Raw genomic sequence first — 22,556 nt, 5'->3', positions numbered from 1 at the left:
CCTCCGTAAAAGGCTTCCCCACTTCAGAGAGAGGGAGGCACCTGTGAGAGGAAGCAGAGACTTGACTTCCCCAAAGGGAGGCACTTTCTGCTAACAGTCCCCGAAGGGGGAGCTCTGTATTTTGTCCAAACCTGGGTTAGTATGCACTAGCCCAGTGATGGTGAACCTTTTGAGCTTGGCGTGTCAGCATTTTGAAAAACCCTAACTTAACTCTGGTGCCGTGTCACATATAGAAATTTTTTGATATTTGCAACCATAGTAAAACAAAGACATATTTTTGATATTTAATTTATATATTTAAATGCCATTTAACAAAGAAAAATCAACCAAAAAAATGAGTTCGCGTGTCACCTCTGACACACGTGTCATAGGTTCGCCATCACTGGCCTAGCCGTTTCCTCCCCCTTCCATGTTCCCTGGGCGGCTCTTGCTATTGATATGTGCGTGGTTCCCTCCAGTTGAAGACACAGTTGTGGCCCTTTTTCTGCGGCTGATGGGAGAGCCACTCGTCCCTGTCTGTTCTCTCCCCTGCCCCCTTCACCTCCACACCGTCTCCTAGGACACTCGACACGTGGATCGTCATGATTACACCCTTGGATATTCCCTCTTTTCTCTCCCTCAGGCCACGTGAGCGAGTGAGCGATGGTCACTACTATGTATGTATCCTGCTCTGAAAATTCCCACCCGGGTGGCGGCAGCGCCTCGAAGGCTTCCTGCAGCAGCCTCACCAAGTCTTCCTTCTCTCAGACTCCAGTCTCCACAAAAGCAACAGGCCTTCCTCCTCCAGAGGGCGCCTTCTAGCCTGGCTGTTTTATGCTGATCTCCGTGCCTTTATTTTTTTCTTTCTTTCTTGATTAAGGTATTACATATGTGGCCTTATCCCCCCACTGCCCGCCCCCCCCCCGCCCCCGATCTCCGTGCTTTTTAAGGGTCTCTAGTGTATTTGTTAACCCCTCAGCTAGTTACTTTTCGTTACGTTTTCCTTCAGGCTTTCTTTCGTACACGTTCACTCTATTGCATCCCACTCCTTCCCAACCATTTGCAGTGATCACGCCTTTACTGTTCCCACATCTTCCAATCTCATGTATCTCTTAACTCAGTTAACTTGTAAATATTAAACCAAAAGCTGATCCTCAAAGCTCACCTTTTATTTAACCTTAATAAATGATATTCCATTTAAAACTATTCACTTAAAAATAAGCCTGTATCCACTAGTATCTTTACCAATTACATTTTAGGTATAGGCAACTCCAAGTAGCCACCATTAAAAAAATAGCGCTATTAAGGTATAATTGCCAAATAAAAATTGTATATTGTTAAGGTGTACAACTACATCTTCTGATATATTTACACATAGTGAAATGATCACAACAATCATTCTAACATACCATCACCTCATAGAGTTGTCCTTTTAGGATGTGTGTGTGAACATGTAAGATCTAACCCCTTACAAATTTCAAGTATTCAATACAGTATTGTTAATGTAGTCACCATACTCTACATTAGGTCTCCAGAACGTATTCATCTTGTGTAACTGAAACTTTATACCCTTTGACCAACACCACTCCCCTCGCCCCTCCCCCAACTCCTGGCAACCACCATTCTACTCTAGGCTTCTATGAGTATGACTATTTTAAACCCCACATATAAATGAGATCATGCAGTTTTTATCTGTTACTGGTTTTTACACTTAGCATAATATTCTCCAGGTTCATCCATGTTGTTGCAAATGGCAGGATTTCCTTTTTCAGGCTGAGTAATATTCCTTGTATGTATATACCACATTTGCTTTGTCCATTCATCTGTTAGTGTCATTTTGGTTTCCATATCTTGACTGTTGTGAATAACGGTGCAATGACTATGGGAGTGCAGATATCTCTTTGAGATCCTGATTACAATTCTTTTGGGAAAATATCTGGAAGTGGGCTTGCAAAACCATATTGTAGTTCTGTTTTAAGTTTTTTGAGAAAACACCACACTGTTTTCCATAATGGCTTCACCAGTTACATCCCCACCAACAGTATACAAGGGTTTGCTTTTCCATGGCCTCAACAATACTTTTGTCTTTTTGATAATGACCACTCTTGCAGATGTGAGGTGATATCTCATGGTGGTGTTGATTTGCATCCCTCATGATTAGTGATATTGAGCACCTTTTTGTATCTCTGTAGGCCATTTGTATGTCTTCTTTTGAGCAATGTCTAATCAAGTTATTTGTTGCCCTTTTTAAAATCAGTTTTTTGTGTGTGTGCTTTCCCCCCCCCCCTATTGAGTTGTATGAGTTCCTTATATACCTTGGCTCTTACCCCTTATCAGATATGTTGTTTGCAAATATTTTCTGCCATTCTGTAGGTTGCCTTTTCACTATGGTAAGTTTCATTTGCTATGCATATATATTCCCATATATATTCTCACTTGTCTACTTTTGTTTTTGATGCCTGAGCTTTTGGTGTATATAATTCACGTAGCAGTAACAAACTAGATGAAACTGATGAAAAAGAGCAATCACAAAATAAAGACCTGCAGAGAACTCAGTAGATTTCATGAAGCTCACTAAGGACTTCGTGGGAAAGATGGGGTAAGATAAATGTTAGTGTTGAGGGGAAAGGGAGAGCTTGAAGCTTTGGGTCATAAGCCGAATGGCCACAGGGTGGCAGTACAGTCTTAACAGCAAGGACACTGGCGGATGACCCTTAGTTTGCTGAAACCACAGACTTTCCAATCTCTCCATGTTGTTTTCCCCCATTATCCTAGGGAAACGAAAACAGATGTTTAGACTCAAAGTTAACTCCTTAACTTAAGCTGAGGGAAAGTGCAGGGTGGAGGCAGCATCTTTATTCCCAAAGGTATAAATAATCTAAAAAAGGTTTCAAACGATCTGAGGGGAAGAAGCAATTTAGTTTCCAAACCACTAATTTTGTAAAATTCAATGAAGATGATTTTATAGGGTAAAAAAGCAACAAAAAATAGATAGAAAACATGAGCCCTTTAAAAAAATTAGCTCAACAGATAAATGTGTATACATTTCATAATTACATTTCAACAGTTATCTATTTTTGTGAAGCACATTGTTTAGTTCAGCTGGCTCTTTTTTTTTTTTTTATAGAAGGATTTTCTCAATGAAGGAAGCAGTGTGTTGCTTTATGTTCTGACTGAAGCTCCTTAATCTGTGAGCTATTCTAGAACCTTCTTCTATACAAGATTTAAACTCTAAGTCACATTTTCTGATATAGATCATACAGGGTCATCTCCTATTTCTATAAAAATTTTTAAATAGTTACTCTTATTTTCTGTGCTTATCTTGCTCACACTGGTAGCAAGTATGGCTGGGCCCTGGTTCACAGACTTAGCTTTGAGTGATATTGCTTTCATGTCCTTCTTCTATCCCACTTAAGTCACTATTAGAGAGTGATTTTACTTCCTAAATTAACTAAATTTTATTTATGTTAATTCCTCTAGCTAGCTTCTATACAGATGGTGAGGAACTTAAATGAGAATATCATTTGTTGAACCGCTGAACATTTACTGAATACCTACTCTGTGTCAAAAATTTTACATGCCTCACATCCCGAAGAGCCGGGTATTATTACAATTTCCATTTTACAGATAAAGAAACTGAGGTTAAGAGTTTTTAATATTCAAGATAACATAGCTAGTAACTGGTAGAGCTGGGATTTGAACCCAGAGCACGTTAAAACTCCTTTTCTTTATACTGTGATCCATCCATCACATCCTACTTTTTGAGCAAATAGAAAATAATTTCTAATTTGTGACCTAGTCTTAAGATAAATGGGAAAAATAATATTTTAAAAGTGAGACAATGATAAAATCAAGAAAGAGAAGAAAATGTAGAAAAATGATAAGATGATAAGTATGTCGGGGGAAACAGCTGAACATGTTTTTGGCAAGAGGGAAGAATTAAAACATCGACTTCAATGAGGTATAATTTACATATTATAAAATACACCCACTTTAAGCGTACAGTGTTTTCAGTTTTGACAAATGTATGTTCTCATGTTACCACCACTGCAATAAAAATGTAGAACATTTCCGTCAACCCCAGATTTCTCCTGGGTCCCTTCCTTTCCCGTTAATCACCCTCCCACATGGCCTTAGGGAAGTGCTATCTTTTTGCTGTTATTGTAGATTACATGTGTTTTTTCCAAAGTGTCACATAAGTGGAATCACAAAGTACTAGTATACTTTGGCACTTTTTGCTTATTTCTCAGGATAATGTTTTTGAGGTTCACCCATGCGACTGTATCTATCAGTTGTCTGTCCCTTTTTAATATTGAATAACACTTCATTGTATAGATGTGCTATAATTTATCTGTTCATCTGTTCATGGACTTTTGTATTGTTTCTAGTTTGGGGCCATGATGAAAAACCTGTGAACGTGTGCAAGTCTTTGTGTAGACATCTGCTTCCATTTCTCTTGGACAAATACTTCGGACTGGAATTGCTAGGTTGTATAGCAAATGCATCTCGCCTTCTAGGAACTTTTCAGGTGGTTCTGAACAGGTCTCCCTAAGCTGTGTCACTTCAGCATCTGAATTATTATTATTTTTTAAAAATATATTTTATTGATTTTTTACAGAGAGGAAGGGAGAGGGATAGAGAGTCAGAAACATCGATGAGAGAGAAACATCGATCAGCTGCCTCCTGCACACACCCCACTGGGGATGTGCCCACAACCAAGGTACATGCCCTTGACCGTAATTGAACCTGGGACCCTTGAGTCCGCAGGCCGACGCTCTATCCACTGAGCCAAACTGGTTAGGGCAGCATCTGAATTATTTTGAGCTGAAGGCGATTGAGACCCTGCGGGATCACAGGAAACTTTTTTATACCTCCCTTAAAGAACTTGAATTAGGGGCCTTTCCCATAGTAAGAATTGGGACCAGAGATAACTTCTTATGACCTTTGTAGAGGGCAGGGAACACATCTCATTCCTGAACATCTGCTCTATCGTCCTGTGAATAGCCTCCCTCCCCTCTGAAGCCCCAGGGCGCCTGACCTCATCCTTCACTCAGAATGTCATATACCCTCCTTTACCTCTGTCTCTGAACTTCTTATATATGTGGCTCTCTGACTCACTCATGTATGTCAGGTTCCCATACCTGAGTACGTAATTACATTTGGTAATTTTCTCTTGTTAATCTAATCTGTGTCATGTAGGTTTAAGTAATAGACCAGCTGAAAGAAGGGTAGAGGAACGTTTCTTCCTCCTTAACACTGCCAAATTGTTTTCAATCGTTATTTGTTATTTTATGTTTCCATTAGCAACATAAAGGTATGGAAAGATATTCCAGTTGCTCACATCCTTGCCAACACTTGGTATTGTCAGTGAAAGGTATTTATCAATTTTAGAAAAACCAGTTTCTTTCAAGCTTGTCATCTGATGGGGAAGGAGTGAACGTTGGATGGGATTCTGCAGTACTTCTGTTTCTTCATTTAGATAACTAATCCCCAATAAATGTTCAAGGTCACCACACTTATCAACAAATTTCATATTTAAGTTATCGATGCTTTCAGCTCCTTTTGTCCCAGTCTCTTTCAAATGAAGTCATTAACAGTGCTGAAATCAGTGCTGAGCTGAGTTTAGTTCAATTTTGTCCCTCAATTAAGACAGAATATGTGGAAGCTGAGAGAAAATATTATGGGCTTAGACTCAGTAGAGGATATGGTGCGCTCTGAAAATCCTCCAAGTAGAAATTGCCATTATCTCTTGAAACATTTCTCTCTTTTGAAACATCAATTAGGTATATGTTAACCCTTCTCATTTATTCTATGACTTTTTTTTTAATATAAAGTGCTAAGCACATATTTATTTATTTATTTATTTATTAAACATATTTTATTGATATTTTTACAGAGAGGAAGGGAGAGAGATAGAGAGTTAGAAACATCGATGAGAGAGAAACATCGATTAGCCGCTTCCTGCACATCTCCTACTGGGGATGTGCCCACAACCCAGGTACATGCCCCCGCCCGGAATCGAACCTGGGACCTTCCAGTCGCTCTATCCACTGAGCTAAACCGGTTTTGGCTATGACTTTTAATTTTCAAGGTCACCATGCTTACCAACAAATTTCATATTTAAGTTATCGATGCCTTCAGCTCCTGTTGTGATTCCTAGTATTCATTTAAAAAAAATACGTTTTTATTGATTTTACAGAGAGAGTAAAGGAGAGGGAGAGAGAGAAACATTGATGGTTGCCTCCTGCACGCACCCCAACAGGGGACCAAAAGCAAAACCTGGGCGTGTGCCCTGGCCGGGATTTGAACCTGCAACCTTTTGGTGCATAGGATGATGCTCAGTCAACTGACAGATGCCATTATTTAACTCTCAGTGCTGTATTCCTGGTATTTTCTCTGGGACAATCATCTTGTTCTCTACTTTCCTCTACAGATCTGTTAATCTACTCTTTAACCCACTTATTGAGTTATTGAAATCAATGAATATATTTATCCTTTATAGTTTTATTTTATGTCTGTATTCTCCTCCATTTTTATATTTTTGGTTTTTACAAAATCTTTAATTATTTCAATGTTGTCATATAGTCTGCAACAAATAATTCTATTAGCTGAAGTTCTTGGAGGCTTCACTTTCCTTTCAGTTATTCCTCCTACTCTTGCCGATGGTGGATTGCCCCTTTGGGTGCCGTAAAGTGTTGTTTTTGAAGTCATGCTTGGTGGGGATTCTGTGTGGCCTGCACAGAAGCGTGTCTCTCTAGAGTGGAGGTTCTCAGTCTTTTCTGCACATTAGAACTACCGAGTGAGCTTTTAAAAATTAGGGCGGCAGGTTGAGCCCCAGATCAATTAACTTAGATACTCCAGGTGTGAGACTGAGGCATTAGTGTTTTTAAAGCTCCAGAGTCAAGGCTGAGAATCACTGCTCTAGAGAGAATTTGCCTTTAATTTTTACAGGCACCGTGAGTGTGTTTCCTGCCCTGGATCACTTTCATAGCTATTTCTCAGGTCTGGGTTCCTGAACTACATAGGTAATATAATTTTTTTTAACAGTAAAAAAATATTTTTAATAGAGAATCGCAACAAAGCCAATTTGATTCTTTTTGTTTGTTTTTCCCGCAACATTTTTGAGGAATAATTGACAACTATAAGTGTATATAGTTAAAGTATAAAATGGGATGGTTTTATATACGTATAAATTGTGGAATGATTACTAAGAACAAGTATTTTAATGCACCCTACATATTTAACTTTTTTATTTTTATTTTTTTGTGGTGAGAATGCTTAAGATCTACTCTCAGCAACTTTCATGTATATAACAAATACACAATACCATATTAACAAATACACAATCCCATATTTTTAATAGCTGTACATTAGATCTGTAGGATTTATAAGTTTGTACCCTTTGACCACATCTTCCTATTTCTCCCTTTCCCTAACCCTCCATAACCACCACTCTATTTTGTTTCTATGAAATCAGCTTAAAAATATATATTCCACATATAAATAATACCTTGCAATATTTATCCTTCTCTGTTTGGGTTATTTCACTTGGCATAATGCCCTGCAGTTTCATCATGCTGTTTTTTATGGATGAATAGTATTCCATTATATATATGTGTATATGTAAGAGATAGATAGATAGCATTTGTTGCCTGTGCTTTGTGTATTCTTCCCCAAAAAATTATTGCTAAGACCAATGTCAAGGAGCTTTTCCTATATGTTTTCTTTTAGGAGTCTTATGGTTTCAGGTTTTATAGTGAAGTCTTTAATCTATTTGGCTTAACTTTAATGAGTTATGAAAACTAGGAGTCCAGGTTCATTGCATCTGAATATTCAGTTTTCCCAATACTATTTGTTGAAGAGACTATCCGCCCCTACTGTGAATTCCTGGTGTCCTTGTCAAAGATTAGTTGACTGTATATGCATAGGTTTATTTCTGAGCTTTCTATTCTGTCCCATTGCTCTATGTGCCAGTACCACACTCTTTTGATTACTACAGCTTTGTAATATAGCTTGAAATCAGGAAGGGTGATATCTCCAGCTTCATTTTCTTTCATGGATGGCTTTGGATATTCAGGATCTTTTTTGGTTCCATACAAATTTTAGGACAGCATTTTCTATTTCTATGAAAAATGCCATTGGAATTTTGATAGGGATTGCATTGAATTTATATATCACTTTGAGTAGTATAGACATTTTAACAATATTAATTCTTCCAATCTAACAGCATGGGATATCTTGCCACTTATTTGTGTTTTCTTCAATTTCATGCTTCAGTGTCTTACGGTTTTCCGTGCCCAGGTTTTTCAATTCCTTGGTTAAAATTTATTCCTAAATATTTCATTGTTTTTGATGGTATTGTAAATGGGATTGCTTTCTTAATTTCTTTAGAGAGTTCGTTGTTAGTGTATAGAAATGCATATGACTTGTATGTTTGTTTTTTAAATATATTTTTATTTTATTATTATTTTTTAATCCTCACCCGAGGATATTTTTCCATTGATTTTTAGAGAGAGTGGAAGAGAGGGAAAGACAGAGAAATATTGATGTGAGAGAAACACATTGATTGGTTGCCTCCTGCATGCACCCTGACCAGGACCAGGGCCTGGGAGGAGCCTGCAACCAAGATATGTGTCCTTGACAGGAATCGAACCTGGACCCTTCTGTTGGCAGGCTGATGCTCTATCTACTGAGCCAAACCAGCCAGGTCATGTATGCTGATCTTGTACTTGTAATTTTACTGAATTTATTTATTAGTTATAATAGGTTTTGGTGTAGAGTCTTTAGGTTCTTTTGTATATAGATCATAGTCATCTGCAAACAGAGGTAATTTTACTTCTTCACTTCCAATTTGGATATCTTTTACTTATTTTTCTTGCTTAATTGCTGTGTCTAGGACTTCTAGTACTATGTTGAATGGAAGTGGGGAGAGTTGGCATGCTTGTTTTGTTTCTGATCTTAGAGGAAAGGCCTTTAACTCTTCACTGTTGAGTATGATATTAGCTGAGGGCTTGTCATATATGGCCTTTATTATGTTGAGGTGCATTCTTTCTCTACCTAATTTGTTGAGAGTTTTATCATGAAAGGATGTTGAATTTTGTCAAATACTTTTTCTGCATCTATTGAAATGATCATATGATTTTTATCCTTCATTCTGTTAATATTGTGTATCACATTTATTGATCTGTGTATATTGAACCATCCTAGCATCCCAGGGATAAATCCCACTTGATCATGGTGTCAGACCTTTTTAATGTGCTCTGGAATTCCGGTTTGCTAGTATTTTGTTGAGAATTTCACATCTATGTTTATCAGGGATACTGGCCTGTAATTTTCTTTTCCTGTAGTGTCCTGGTCTGGCTTTGGTATTAAGATAATGCTGGCCTTATAAAATGAGTTTGGAAGTTCCTCTCTCTTCAATTAGGTAATGGAAATTTGAATCTTCTGCTTGGGGAGTGCTCCCCCAAACATCTATGCTGAGATAGACAGCTTCTTTGTCATCTCTTTTTACTGAGAGACTAGCCATGTGAGGGTTTATGGGGGCTGGAAGGGACTTGTTCCACGTCACATTGAGCAAACCCAAGGCTTCGTCATCTATTTCCACAGGACTATAAAATCCCGAGCTTCCTTACCAGTATCAACACAGCCTAAATGTCAGTGTCAGTGTAACATATCTGTGTTGACGTTCTTCTCCGGTTTTGGTTTTAGAATTTCCCTTACTTCCCTGTGAATCAGCTATATTTTTGAATCTTTGTTATATTTTAACCCCCCCCCCCCCCCCAATTCTAGGTTTTTCTATGTACTTAGATTACAGTATTGCTGAAAATACAAGTCTTGCCATGACTGTGAGTCTGTAGCTTCATGGCCCTGTCCTGCCCTTGAATTCATCCTCCTGTTCCCAATGTCTGCCCGAACCAAGTATGAGCTTGCTGTGTCTTTGGACATGGTGCATTGGGGTTGCAAGCATCCACCTGGCAGACAGACATCTGGAGCTAGTATGCGTTTCCCTGGACTGTGCCTGGCCTGGTCTTGGCTTCGTCTTGCTCCAGCTGGTCTGTGTTGCCAAGGTCCCAGCATACTTTGAATTCCAACCTACCTGAATTATGTCAATTTCTATTCTTTTTCTTCTGTTTCCAAGTCTCTGTCTTCTGAACTTAAGTTGCCAAACTGAAATCTGGTTTCAGTTTATTTTCTGGATTCATCTTTCCACAAAGGACTCTATCCCTGATTTGAGAATTTGTAGTGTGGTTTATAACAATGTGGGAATGGGTCCAACTCAGGATTCAGATTTCTAAGATGCCCAGATGATCTTAACAAAAATCTTCTAACTTTCCACTTCATTTAAAAGAACACTCAGTTTACTGAGTATGTGAATTTGAAAGATTTTCTATTGCATGTTGATAATATATAGTATTAATCAAGGTTAGACATTGAATTACTGATTTTGTCAAAAGGAGGAGTTTACATTGAGAATATGGTACTTTGGTTTACTTTTATTTGCTTAATTGTGAGTAGCCATCTCCCTGTATACCAAATACAACCATCTGTGTGGGTCTATTGCATGTTGATAATATATAGTATTAATCAAGGTTAGACATTGAATTACTGATTTTGTCAAAAGGAGGAGTTTACATTGAGAATATGGTACTTTGGTTTACTTTTATTTGCTTAATTGTGAGTAGCCATCTCCCTGTATACCAAATACAACCATCTGTGTGGGTCTATTGCATGTTGATAATATATAGTATTAATCAAGGTTAGACATTGAATTACTGATTTTGTCAAAAGGAGGAGTTTACAGTTGAGAATATGGTACTTTGGTTTACTTTTATTTGCTTAATTGTGAGTAGCCATCTCCCTGTATACCAAATACAACCATCTGTGTGGGATTGTGGCTGGTCTAGTCCATACACCCTTTTACTTGGAGACCTCGTAAGAAAACTGAGTTTGGTAAAAACTGTTCAGAGAACTCTTGTGAGTATCGAATGGAGCATTTATCCTAATTTTCCTGCCACCATATCATGATCGGTGAATTTAATTTTCATTGGTTTATATCAGGCTTACTTCCAAAAGGGATTTGAGGTGATATTATTGTCTGTTGACTAACAGGCAATATTAAAAAGTATTATTTCTGTATTACTGAACAGTAGGCCCTATAAAGACAGGGACCCAGCTCCTCTGTTCACCTGCTGCATTATTAGCTTCAAGGGCCATTCATGGCCTATGGCTGCAGTCACGGAATAAATGAATGAATTGCTGAATGGTAATCTCCATGCTAGCTTTACGAGATTTTTCTATATCACCTATGTTTCTTGTACTGTTGGTGAGTTGCGAAGTTATTTTGAATCTCTTTTCAAAAGAGCAAGATTCTTTAAAAAGAAGCTGTTGTAATGTTTGAAAGGGCACGATGATTTCCTAAGGCTTTTGATTTTGGAGAAGTTTTTAGCTTGGTGAGGACCCGGGCCTGACACTGGCTATTTATTGGAACAACAGCAGGAGTAGAGGAGAGCATTTGCAAGGGTGAGGCGAGAGGCCTCCTGTCACTGTCAGCCCTCCTTTACGAGCCCAAGACAGTTCCAGAAATGGCCGGGCTGGGACACTCGCCATATTGACATTTCTCGTTTTTAAGTGGAAAGACTGGGAGACTTCAGTCCCAAAGTGGACAGAAGAGCCTTTATATACAGGTCGTTAGCACATTATAGAGATGAAAGGCTAAACCCATAATTTGCCCCTGGCCCCTCCTGCCCTTAGGCTGTTAGTGGCAAGTTGCCTTAGCACAGCTGAAGACAGAGTCTTTCCTTTGGAGAACCTTGTTTCTTTCCATGTAAATTATAATTATAATCTGAAAGTATACCAATGTTTGATTTAAATATTTTTATATTTACATTTATATTTATACATAGTTTATATATTTAAAACCTCATTTCAAGAACTTGATTTAAAGCAATAACAATGGACGAAAAGTATAGAGAACACCCTAAATTGGCTGAGACTATTTAACATTTGAAATATTCAACATTTCTTCAAGAACTTTGTTAATAACAATGATTCTTTTTAAAAATTATTTATTATTTTTTATTTTTAGAGAGAAACATGGATTTGTTGTTCCACTTATTTATGCATTTATTGGTTGATTTTTTTGTGTGTTTTAATCTTTATTGTTGAGTTTATTACTCAACAAGATATCCTTCTTTTCCCCCCTCATTAACACCTCCCCCCCCATTCCTGCCCCACCCAGACCTTTGCTACCCTATTGTCTGTGTCCATAGGTAATGCATATATGCTTATAGGATCTTTGTTTAATCTCTTTCCACCACCCCCCACCCCCTTCCCTCTGAGAATCGTCAGTCTGTTCCATTTCCATGACTCTGATTCTATTTTATTCACCAGTGTATTCTGTTTATTAGATTTCTTATTCGTTTATTTGATTTTTAGATTCAATTATTGATAGGTATGTATTTGTTGCCATTTTGTTGTTCATATTTTTGATCTTTTTCTTTTTCTTCTTCCTCCTCCTCCTATTAAAGAATACCCTTCAACATTTCATATAATACTGGTTTGGTGATGATGCACTCCTTTAGCTTTTTCATATCTGTGAAACTCTTTATTTGACCTTTAATTCTAAATATTATCTCTTTGTCTTTAGCCCTTGGCATTTTAATTATCTTGTGTCTTGGTGTGGTCCTCTTTGGATTCCTCTTGTTTGGGACTCTCTGTGCTTCCTGGACTTGTAAGTCTGTTTCTTTCACCAGGTAGGGTAAGTTTTTTGTCATTATTTCTTCAAAGGGGTTTTCAATATCTTGCTTTCTCTCTTCTTTTGGCACCCTCATAATGCAAGTGTTGGTACACTTGAAGTTGTCCCAGAGGCTCCTTACACTATTTTCATATTTTTGGATTCTTTTTTCTTTTTGCTCTGCTGGTTGGGTGTTTTTTGCTTCCTTATATTTCAAGTCATTGATTTGATTCTCAGAATCCTCTACTCTACTGTTGAATTCCTCTATATTATTCTTTATTTCAGTCAGTGTATACTTAATCTCTGGTCCTTTTTTATTTTTATTTTTGGCCATTTCTAGTAGATTTTTGAGTAACCTTATAACTGTGATTTAGAACTCTATATCCATAGTAGTTTGCTTTCTTTCATTTCTTTCCTTTGTGACATGTTTCTTTGTCTCTTCATTTTTGCTGCTTTCCTGTGTTTATTTCTATGTATTGGGTAGAGTTGCTATGTCTCCTTGAGTTGGTAGAGTGGCATTGTGTAGTAGGTGTTCTATAGGGCCCAGTGGCTCAGCCTCTCCAGGCACCTGAGCTGGGAGCTCTAAGTGCACCCCTTTGTGGGCTGTGAACACAGTCTTATTGTAGTTGAGACTTGATTGCTGTTGGTGTCACTGGGAGGAATTGACTTCCAGGCCAATTGGCTGTGAGGACCAGCAGTGACTACAGTGGGAGAGCTGCTGTGTAGGAGACACCCCTATGGAGCAGGACTTGCTTCAGTGGGGCTTTGGTGCTCACTGAGTCTGCCCCTTGAGTGTGTTGTTTATGGATGTGTAGAGTTGTAATCTGGTATGGTCTGACACTGACCACTGGGTACACTGGCTCTTGGTCTCCAGGGAGTTGCAGAGTCAGCCACTGCCTGGGGCTGCCCAGTGGCAGCTATAGAGAGATCAACAGATTCCTCCTCTTTGTATCAAGTTTGGAAGTGCCCAGATGAGGCCCAGATATAAAGCAAGGCAGGCCTGTGGTGGTGCCAGATCTTGGGTCTTTTATTGATAGGTTTGGGGCTCCCTGACCCAGCTGCCACTTGCTTGAGAGATTTTAGCCTGAGCAGGGACAGGCCATTCATATGCAAAAGCCACTGCACACAGCTTGGCGGGGGTGGGGGGTTGGGGGGGTTGTAAATTGGATGAGGAAGGATCTTAGGGAATCATAAGGGCCAGAGCAAACATAAATGGCTGCCAGTCAGCCCTGTGACCAGGGAGGTTCCAGAATAATGGGACCAATAGGAACAATAATACCTGTGAACACCTCCTCTGGGAGAAAGCTGCCCTGAGTTCCTGCCCCATACCAGACAATCCAGTTCCTGCTCATGTGTGTCTGTGTTCCCCAGAGCCTCACCTTGGTGCTGGCGCTCAGAGGAAGCAGGATCTTGTAAGTTCAGTTCAGGTGCCAGCCTTTTAAGAGGAACAGCTGGGTCTCCAGCAGCCTCTGTGTCACTGAGCCCCAATCTTCACTGGTTTTTACAGCCCATAGTTCTTACTGCCCATAGGGACTTCTTTTCCTAACTCTGGAAACCTAGGCTGGGGGGTCTGGTGTGGGGCTGGGACCTCTTGCTCCTCCGGGTGGCCTCTGCAGAGATGATCTCCCTCCTGATTAAAAAAGCAGCACACATGGGTGCCAGACCAGCTCGTTTATGCCTCCACACCTCCTATCAGTCTCATTGTGCTTTCTTCTTTACTTCTATAGTTGTAGGACTTCATTCAGCCAGCTTTCCAGTGGTTCTGTATGATGGTTCTGTATTTTAGTTGTAATTTTGATGTGGTTGTGGGAGGCAGAGAGTGCAGGCGTTTACCTACACAGCCATCTTCAAAATCTCTCAGTGATTGATTCTTGTGTGTGCTCTGACCAGGGGTCGAACTCAGAACCTTGGCGTGTCGGGAGGATGCTCTAACCAACTGAGCTACCCAGCAAGGGCCAATAACATTGATTCTTAAGTTTAGTATAAAACCTGGAAAAGAAATCAACCTCTGAATATGAGTCAGCAATGCCATCTAGTGCTTACTACCTTGATTTACAATTGGAAGTGCCCACAAGGGACATGGGAGACTAAGAAATCCTACTCTATATTCAGTGACTTACATGTTAAGACTTTAGGTTTATATGATTAGAAAGGGTTTTCCTTTTAATTTAAACATGGCAAAGACTACAGTTTTCTTCAAGGCCTCCTTAGTGTTGAATTTTTAAAAACATATAGTAACATTAAAAACCACAGTTATAATTTCATAAAATTACTTGAAATCTTGTAGCAGCAGCTCTCTAATTGTTCTAATGAAACCTGGGATTATAGGTTAAATTAGGGACATCTATAACATAAATAGGGTAAGCAGATGTAAATAAGCAAAAGAATGACAAGAATATGATCAGACAATAGTTTTGTTTCCTCCATACTTATTCTATGGTAACACAGTAATTTTGTGATCCTTAATATATCTGTTACTTTAAAATGTTCTTTCCACCAGTTAACAAATACTGATGGTTTCAATCATAAAAAAGCCTATATTCTCATTAATTTTAAGCTTTTAATAGGTAAATGTATGGGATCTTTGATATTTCTAGGATATTTATATTTTAAAATCTCAGCACTTGTAAGAATATCCACTTGATTTTTATTTTACTTCACCAATACACATTAGTGTAGAGCAGCGGTTCTCAACCTGTGGGTCGTGACGACCCTTTCACAGGGTCGCCTAAGACCATCGGAAAACACATATATAATTACATATTGTTTTGTGATTAATCACTATGCTTAATTATGTTCAATTTGTAACAATGAAAATACATCCAGCATGTCAGATATTTACATTACAATTCATAACAGTAGCAAAATTACAGTTATGAAGTAGCAACAAAAATAATTTTATGGTTGGGGGTCACCACAACATGAGGAACTGAGTTAAAGGGTCACGGCATTAGGAAGGTTGAGAACCACTGGTCTAGAGGTTAGCAGTAATCATCCTCTAGGCCAGTTTGATCAGTCCTTTGGTAATTCTAAGACTCACATTGGAGCTCCTTGGAAATAGTTCACAAGTTGCTCTTTTCCCCTTATTTGTTATGTCATGCCAAATCAATATTATCTTCAGAAATTATAACTTTTTATTATATTACCCTTTTGTGTAGCTTTCTTTTTCTAATTTTTGAAAGTAATATATGCTTATGATAAAAATTTCAAATATTAATTATCCTCTATAAACCCAGCCCCTGGAAATATTCACTATTAATAGCTCAGTGGACTATTTTTAGTTGTATTTGTTCATGAAAACCTTTTTTCTTTCCAGTGGAGCAGAGGTGGGGTGCTCGATCTTAATTTTCTCCGGTGGCACTTTCTTCCAAGGAATTTGCTGGCAGTTTGTTTTCCAGCTCTGCTAAGGTAACTGGTAATTTATTACCATGGTCGGGAAATTTGCATTTTCACTTCAGTTATTTCTGTTCCTGTCTTTCTGTGATGTTTAATTTCTTAGGAGCTTGACAACAACATGTATTTGTGCAGTGCTGTGCCAATTTCCTAGCATGTCCGGATGTGTGTCAGCCTGCATAAAAAGGTTAGGAAAGGTTGAAGTTTTGCCTAAGTTAGCTAATATGTGGCACAGCTGTCCTTTGAACTCCTCTGATTACGTGTCCTAAGAAGAACTCATCTGGTCCCATGACGTCAAGTCCTACCTAAATTCTGATGATTTTCAAATTTGTATTTCCAGCCCTGACTTCTCCCTTGAGCTTCGGACTTGTATATCCTACTGTCTTTTTAAATTTATTTAAATAACATCCCTAATTCAATGGCATCCTAAACTTGACTGAGCAATAAAGAGTATGCTTGCCCAGCCTGAGAGGCTCAGTGATTGATCCCCAGTGTGGGGCGAGTAGGAGGCAGCCGATTGATGATTCTCTCTTCCTCTCCCTTCCTCTCTGAAATCAATAAAAATATATATTTTTAAAAGAGCATCCTTGATGTCCCTACCTCTATCTTGTTTCTTTCAAGCTCTTTTCCATCTTACCTAATGGCATTGGCCACTCATTTATTTACTCATGCCGAATTCTTAGAATAATTCTCAATTTCTCTCTTCCTCAAACTTGATATCAAATCCATCAGCAAGTGCTAAATCTAACTAGATTTCACCAATTTTACCTTCATCTCTTACCTGGGCTACAATAATTGCCTCCCAACTGGTTTCCCTGCTTCTACTCTGTCCCCATTTCCTTGTTTTATTTCTTTGTTATACTTAACAGTATCTGATATTATTTGTTTATGGGTTTGTTGCCTGTCTTACTTCCTTTTGAATGTAAGCTCTGTAAGGCAGAAACTTGTCCTGCTATCACCGAAACCTCAGTGTCTAGAACACTGCTGCCAACAGGGTTTCATGTTGAATGATTCATGAAGGAATGAACAAGTGAATGAATGAAAGGAAGAAATCTGGTGTTCTTCCAGAAGTCGGGGATTTGGGAAAATTACTCCTTTGCTGGTTTTCCTAGGGCTCTTTTTAGAAAGTGTCAAAAGACTTTTATGTAGTAATGTGTTCTTGAGATTGATATTAGAGTCTCATAGTCTTAAATTTATGGGATCATTCGGGCCTTGCCGCCTGCATCTTGTGCCTTCTGAGATCTTTCTGAGAAATTTTCAGTGGAAGCCTGAGGAGGAAACCAATCATCGTGTTTTCTGGCAGAGGCCGGGCCTAATAAATGAATGGGAAGGCACTTCTGCTGGTTGAGAGAGGCATTCAGTATGCACTCTCACAGTGATATAAAAGAGAAAACAGAGACGTGAATGAAAAACATCCTTATTTGCTTTGGATTGCCCTTCCGCCAATGAGGTTAACTTTGAATAGAGAGGAAATTGATATTGGGCTGATTAATACATTTTTGAAACTGGGAACTTAAAATGAAGGTCTAAGGATCCTGAAATACTGTATTTTTAAAAATCAATGACTCTATAAGAAATGCAGAATGAAATGATGGAAGGGTTGAGAGAGAGATTGATTGGTCATGCTAAATCTGGTTTAATGGAAAAAATTGTTTTTTACTAGCATGACTTGGATTTTGATTCTACTCTTGCCAATAGCTGGCCACCGGTCCTTGGGCATGTCACGCCACTCCTGGAATCTAGGTTTGTTATCTCTGTTGGAGGTGTAGGATGATCATATGAAGTGAATCCTGAGGAAGAATTCTTATAAGAATAAAGCACAACACAAATATAGTGTATTATCCTGATTATCATTATCTTACCCTTCCAGTGTGAGATCTTTATTCTCTTGCTCTTTTCAGCTTTGGGGTTCTGGGACTCCAATGGCTATGAGTATCTGAGATCTGAACTCAGAGTTTCATTGCACAACTCAAAATAGTTTTAAATGACTTTTCTGGGAAATTTTTGCTAGTTTGTTTAATTGGTTATGTATGTGTATCTGGGACCAACAACAATAAAAACACCACTTATCACCATTTATGTAGTACCATTATTGAAGCTTTATTATAAATTTTTGAGCATCTTCTTGGACCTCAGATATGAAGTTTCCTTTGGCTCTATCAGGGGAGAGAGAATGAAGGCTTTCAAGCCTTTAAAAGCAATTACAGGCTCAAGTTTCTGAGAAAATCATGCGTGCCAGGAATGGCACCTCTGCAATGATCTGTTCGTGACTTTTTTAAACTGCTTTTTTTTTTTTTAAGCCAGACTATTGATGCATTTTAATACCATTAGTATTTCTTAAGTAAAATTAGTTTAGCAGTGTTATTAATTTTTCTTCAAATGCAAGGCAGGAAAATGAGCCTGAAGCAGTATTATTGCATGTGTTTAAATAACTCTCATTTCCAGATATTAGAAGGCATGTTTTTAAGTGTTCTGGAGAAAAGTAATTTTTTCAAGTCCAAGCAGATTGATTTGTTTTAGAAATACTGAAGATGCAATATGTGAATCATATTTGGACTTTCAAGCAGGATATTAAACCTCACAGTGAAAGTGGTTCCATGGTTATTAAGGCCCAAGGAGAGGGTTGTGAAGCCAGGAGACAGAAACTGCAGCCCACTTGGAGAAGGACATGATATAGGAATGGAAACACTGAATAAATAACTTTCAAACCATTCTTTCTTGATGTTATTTTATCCCTTGAAGGCAGACAGATCATTAAAATTAAAATCGCATTTAAAATCTTCACTGTAAAAATATGTTACCTAATAAAATGAATCTTGAATCAGTCACATGTGTCTCTTTCCAAATCCAAAATACTGAATTTATTTAGAATTTGAAGTTCATCTTTTCTAGGCAATGCACTTTAGTTAATCTTTAAAAATAAATCCCTGTTACTCAGTTCAAGTAAGTAATCCTGAGATAAGCTGGCTTTGTCAAAATGAGCCTCATCCAGGGGCTGACTAGAGAAAGTGAGGAGGGAATAGAAGGGACCTGTTATTTCCATGAGTTTGTGCTTTCGCATTTGCTCTTACTCTCTGGGGATCCCTTTCCCATCCTAGCTCATCTGGTGAATCCATACTAAATCAACATCCACTTCAAGCTTCCTGTTCTCAGTGATGACTTTGCTAACATCTCTAGGTAGATAGCTGTCTACTCCAGCGATTTTCAACCTTTTTCATCTCATGGCACACATAGACTAATTCCTAAAATTCTGCAGCACACCAAAAGATATATTTTTTGCTGATCTGACAAAAAATAGGTATAGTTTTAATTCATTCACACCTACTTCTTTTCTGTTGTTGCCATATGTGAATCTCTGTTACTGCGTATAGCACAACATAAATAATTTACTTGCCTATCATTTTTCTATCTCCAGTGTCTAGCTTAGTGCCTGATATATTTGTAGGAACTTAATGTTTGCTAAATGAATGAACACAATGGCGAGTGATAACCCCTGAGATCAGCATAATCTAAATTCTGCTCAGAAAGATGTGGTTCTTGCCCTAGTTGGTTTGGCTCAGTGGACAGAGTGTCAGCCTGTGGATTGAAGGGTCCCGGGTTTGATTCCAGTCAAGGGCACATGCCCGGATTGCGTGCAGGAAGCAGCTGATCAATGATTCTCTCTCATCATTGATGTTTCTATCTCTCTCACTTTCTCCCTTCCTCTCTGAAATCAATAAAAATATATATTTTTAAAAAAAGATGTGGTTCTTGGCCCCATCCTTCCCCTTGGGCAAAGGGGCAATGGTGGGACAAATGCTAGTGGGAAGACAGTCAGATGGGAGGGTTGATCATTCAGTAAATATTCACTGGGCTTCTGGCATCCTGACAAGTGTTGTGGGGGAAACTGTGGAGATGTAAGGTATACTGTATCTGTTTTCAGGGGGTTACCAGTTAGATTTAGAGGTCTAACTTACCTGCATAAATCATTTAGAGGGAAGTTGAAAGCCAAATCATAAGACTTGGCTTTTTGTGTATCAGGAAGCCAGAAAAAGTAGAAAGCCATGTGAGTTGAAGGAGGTGGGAAGGGCTTCACAGGGGAGACACAAGTTAATTTGGGCTCCGCAGTGTTGACCAAAGGAAGGGCTGAGAAGGTGGCAAGCCTTGGGCCAGGGGAGAGTTGAATGGTTGACTGTGTGGGAATCAGCCTGTTGAGCAAGGTTTCCTCTGGGGACTACAGACGCTTTGTATTTATGGACAGTCTTAGAGGGCCTTTGAACTCCTGGAAGTCTTTGTAAAATTTTGTATGTATATGTATATGTATATGTATATGTATATGTATATGTATATGGTTTTCCATGGATATGGTTCAGCTTTTAAAGATGTAGATGTAGAATTTTAAAAGAATGCTAAATTTCATAATTTTAATCATTTCAACCATGTCTTTCTTTGAGGTCTCAAAGAGAGAGAAAGGGGAAGAATTCAAGGACCCAGAAGGTAAGGGAATGTGAGAGAGGAAGGAGATTCAGGCTAATGCTTGAAGAGGCAAAATAACAATACAGGTATTAATATATGTTAATGATATTTCCCTGAAAATATGTCATTAGCCATAAGACATCTTTAGCTGATTATCAAAAGAGGTCTTCTAAGCAATGAAGGCCAACATTCTGGGGCTAACATTACCTGTTAGAGAGAAATCAAATACTTAACTAAAAGTGAATGAAAACTTGTCCCATTGTTGCCCAAATAAAAATATAGTAGATTCAAAGGCAGACAGATTTATAGACTTGGCTGGGATTTATTTATTTGTTTATGACAGTATTTTTAATTTAATCAACTAAAGTTGGTCTTTTAAAGGATTATTATTTTTAACCTTTTGACTATAAGGATTTCTCTCTTAATGAAAAATCTGTATTTTATCATAAAAATTGAACATAATGAACTTGACTGTTTTTTTTTTTGTCAGAGATGCAGTTTCTTTTAATATTGGGTGCTCAATATACGTAGAAAACATTCAGACTCATTTTCAGCCATTGCCAACTGACTGTTTACAAAAACTAACACATCAGGGACAGGAATAATGGATTTTCACTTTCTCTTTAGTGAGCTTTTCACTGTCACAAACATACTTTGAACTGATAGCTCTATCATGTCACAGTGTGAGTTAATGAGGAAGGAAGGAGGTGCATGAAAAAAACACACCTGTTCATTTGTTCTTTGGCTTATTCCAAGAAGGATTACAATGAAGAACTGTTTTATATTATTGGCTTACTAGAGGCCCGGCGCACAAAATTCGTGTGTGGGTAAGGTCCCTAAGCCTGGCTGGTGATCAGGGCTGATCTGTGGGGTGACCGATGGGGTGACTGGGGAGCCCCCCGCTGGTACCCACCTTGGCTGGCCTGCTGCTGCCTGCTCGCTGGCCTTGCCCCTTGCCACCACCACTGGTTGGGGGCAGCTCCTGCATTGAGCGTCTGTACCCTGATGGTCAGTGCACGTCATAGCGACTGGTTTGCTGTTTGGTGGATTTGCATATTAGGGTTTTATTATATAGGATGGAATTGGTAAGAGTTCAGTAATTGAGGTGCAAAGAAGGTGAAAGTTTCTGCAAAGAAATAATGCAATGGGGATTTTTCTATAATTCTTTCTTTAGGAAATTAATTTGAGAATAAAGAAGATAGTAATGTTGAAAGGGGGACTAGATATATACACCTCAATTATAGCTCAAACACCAGTATAAGCCATATTTTTACAAGAATTCAGTTTAATTGAAAGAGCTGAGCAATTTGATGATGCTGGAAATTTGTTGAATTAGATTTAAAAACCTAAAAAAAGCATGACTGCTGTCAATTGAATAAGTGTTGAATTTTAACAGTCTTAAAGTCAAGTATTAAGAAAGATATGTTATGTAAACTCTCAGACTATATAATTTTGTAAGGAATAGATCTTTATTTAACCCGTAAAGATGCCATAGTTTTCTGGGCTGCCTGGTCCCAGGTTGATGTTGGCTGGAATTAAAGGTGCAGTTTCAGATGCATCACCTTTTCTAGTTTTATGTTTACTAACATAAATTTAATTTTAAATAAATTTTAATATGAGTTAAAATAACTGCCATAGAGGATGCTTAACTTTTAAGCTACAAACAATAGCATTTCTAGTTTTGTTGTTTGGGAACATTAATATGATCTATTTGTGAAAAGCAGATCAGTGGTTGCTGGGGTTGGAGTTACTGCAAAGGGATAGCAGAGTGCCTGGAAGTTCCTCAGTGTCATGGTACTCTTCTATATCTTGATGGTGATGGTGTTTACACACATCTATACATGTGTTTAAATTCATAGAATTGTGTGTGAAAAAAAGTCAATTTTACTGCATGATAATTTAAAAATATACAAAATAAAGAAGAAAATGCTAGCAGGGAAATAAAAAAACTCCTTTTTAAAACGTAAGAGGCAAATGATGGATCAAAGTATACAAA

General features: G+C 38.3%; 1 protein-coding gene across 1 annotated transcript in view; it reads left to right on the top strand.

Moving 5' to 3' along the window:
- The window catches only part of RGL1 (ral guanine nucleotide dissociation stimulator like 1), a 215,798-nt gene that overhangs the window by 14,345 nt on the left and 178,897 nt on the right, over window positions 1–22,556 (top strand). The window lies entirely within an intron of this gene.

The sequence above is a fragment of the Myotis myotis genome, unplaced genomic scaffold (assembly GCF_014108235.1).
Source record: "Myotis myotis isolate mMyoMyo1 unplaced genomic scaffold, mMyoMyo1.p scaffold_m19_p_18, whole genome shotgun sequence".
In the NCBI taxonomy this organism is placed as follows: domain Eukaryota; kingdom Metazoa; phylum Chordata; class Mammalia; order Chiroptera; family Vespertilionidae; genus Myotis; species Myotis myotis.
This window is presented reverse-complemented; position numbering and strand designations above follow the sequence as displayed.